This window comes from Mandrillus leucophaeus, unplaced genomic scaffold, assembly GCF_000951045.1.
Source record: "Mandrillus leucophaeus isolate KB7577 unplaced genomic scaffold, Mleu.le_1.0 Scaffold182, whole genome shotgun sequence".
Classification (NCBI taxonomy): domain Eukaryota; kingdom Metazoa; phylum Chordata; class Mammalia; order Primates; family Cercopithecidae; genus Mandrillus; species Mandrillus leucophaeus.
Genome location: NW_012101832.1, coordinates 1,821,448 through 1,824,154, shown reverse-complemented (window position 1 = coordinate 1,824,154; position 2,707 = coordinate 1,821,448). Strand labels below are relative to the sequence as shown.

The 2,707-nt window shown below is 45.1% G+C and overlaps 1 protein-coding gene across 1 annotated transcript in view; it reads left to right on the top strand.

Moving 5' to 3' along the window:
- Window positions 1-2,707, top strand: part of MACF1 (microtubule-actin crosslinking factor 1) — a 459,246-nt gene that overhangs the window by 326,896 nt on the left and 129,643 nt on the right. The window lies entirely within an intron of this gene.

The window sequence follows — 2,707 nt, the reverse complement described above, 5'->3', positions numbered from 1 at the left end:
AACTATGGCAGGAGACATCTTGGAGACTTAACATGATGTGGTACTTTTGTCTTAGAGCAAATGCCATTGTTTCCTAATGGATTTCTATGGTAGTTGGATCTTTGATTTCAAACCCAATATAAAGTTTCCTTAATAAATGCAAAGTATAGCCTATGATTCTATATATTTTTCTGTACCTCAATATCTAGCTCCTCATTTATCCTCCAGTTACTATTTCTTTTTTCATCTTTATATGCATGTTGTTCCCTCTTGTCAGTCTGGCAAACTCTTATCTTACTTTTTTTTTTTTTTTTTGAAGACAGAGTCTCACTCTGTTGTCCAGGCTGGGGTGCCATGGCGCGATCTCAGCTCACTGCAACCTCTGCCTCCCAGGTTCAAACAACTCTGCCATCACAGCCCCCTGAGTCGCTGGGATTACAGGCACCTGCCACCATGCTTGGCTAATTTTTTTTTTTTGTATTTTTAGTAGAGACAGGGTTTCACCATGTCAGCCAGTCTGGTCTTGTACTCCTGACCTCAAGTAATCTGCCCGCCTCAGCCTCCCAAAGTGCTGGGATTACAGGCGTGAACCACGATGCCCAGCCATTATCTTAACTCAAAGCTTTCCTTCTTCTCCAGACAGAATTAGATAGAACTCCTCTTGTGCTCTTGGAATTCACAGACTGTCCATAATACTATAATAGCATTTATCACATTATAATGCAATTGATAATCTGAGCTTCTGATTTTAGAAATTGTGTCATAATTCTATTTTATACCCCAGTGCTTGGCATGCTACCAGGCATATAGTAAATATTCAATAGATGTTTGATAAATGAATAAATAAATCAGAAGGATGGTCTCTTAATGCTTGTCAAAACACTAGGGAGTATATATAGAATTGGTGTCCCTACTTATGAGGAAAAAGCCCCAGATATTACATTTATCCATTTTCTTCTTTAAACAGAGTCTACTAGATGACTGGGCAAGTAAGGGAACTCTGGTGGAAGAAATCAATTGCAAAGGTACTCCTTTAGAAAATCTCATCATGGAAATCACAGCACCTGATTCCCAAGGCAAGCCAGGTGAGTACGGGCTCTTCAAAATATAGTGAATAAAAATTGCTCTTTGCTTTTGGCCTTTGGAGATGCCTCTTTATACAATTAAAGTGAAAATCAAGGTTGGGTATGAAAACAAAGTGCATCCCCAAAGCAGTCTTCCCCTGCAACCTGATCTGTCACCCCTTTTGCTATATAACATTACTTCATTTTGCAAAATTCCTTCCCATGATAGGAAAAGTAAATGAACTAGTTGGCCCACTTAGAACTATCAGATGGCTGGGTGCAGTGGCTCACACCTGTAATCCCAGCACTTTGGGAGGCCAAGGCGGGCGGGTCACAAGGTCAAGAGATCGAGACCATTCTGGCTAACACAGTGAAACTACAAAACTCTCTACTAAAACTACAAAAAAGAAAAAAAACTAGCCGGGCATGGCGGTATGCGCCCATAGTCCCAGCTACTCGGGAGGCTGAGGCAGGAGAATGGCGTGAACCCGGGAGACAGAGCTTGCAGTGAGCCCAGATCACGGCACTGCACTCCAGCCTGGGCGACAGAGCGAGACTCCTTCTCAAAAAAAAAAGAACTCTGAGAGGCAGAGCTTGCAGTGAGCTGAAATCATGCCACTGCACTCCAGCCTGGGCGACAGAGCGAGACTCCATCTCAACAAAAAAAAAGAACTATCAAATGAACATAGAATAATTAAAATAAGATTTTCATCTTGAGAATTTCCCTTTTTTGAACGTGTAAATGGGATGAGTATGCATCATCTTTAAACTTGGGTACTGGCCAGGCACGAAGTCAGGAGATCAAAACCAGCCTGGCAACATGGTGAAACCCTGTCTCTACTAAAAATACAAAAATTAGGCCGGGTGCGGCGGCTCACGCCTGTAGTAATCTCAGCACTTTGGGAGGCCAAGGCGGGTAGACCACGAAGTCAGGAGATTGAGACCATCCTGGCTAACACAGTGAAACCCCGTCTCTACTAAAAACACAAAAAATTAGCCAGGCATGGTGGCGGGTGCCTGTAGTCCCAGCTACTCAGGAGGCTGAGGCAGGAGAATGGTGTGAACCCAGGAGGTGGAGCTTGCAATGAGCCGAGATCACGCCACTGCACTCCAGCCTGGGCAACAGACAGAGTGAGACTCCGTCTCAAAAAAAAAGTACAAACATTAGCCAGGCATGGTGGTATGCGCCTGTAGTCCCAGCTCCGGGGGAGTCTGAAACATGAGAATAGCTTGAACCTGGTAGATGGAGGTTTCATTGAGCCGCGATGGTGCCTGCACTGTAGCCTGGGCAACAGACAGAGCAAGATACCGTCTCAAAAAAAAATTGGGCAAGCCTGGATAGGTATGAGTGTGATATCCAGGAAGAAGCAAGTATTTATAAGTCAGTATTGGGCCGGGCGTGGTGGTTCATGCCTGTAATCTCAGCACTTTGGGAGGCCTAGGTGGGCTGATCACTTGAGGTCGGGAGTTCAAGACCAGCCTGGCCAACATGGTGAAACCTTGTCTCAACTAAAAATATAAAAATGAGCCAGGCCTGGTGACTCGTGCCTGTAATCCCAGCTATTCGGGAGGCTGAGGCAGGAGAATCACTTGAACCTGGGAGGCAGAGGTTGCAGTGAGCTGAGGTCGTGCCACTGCACTCCAGCCTAGGCGACAGACCAAGA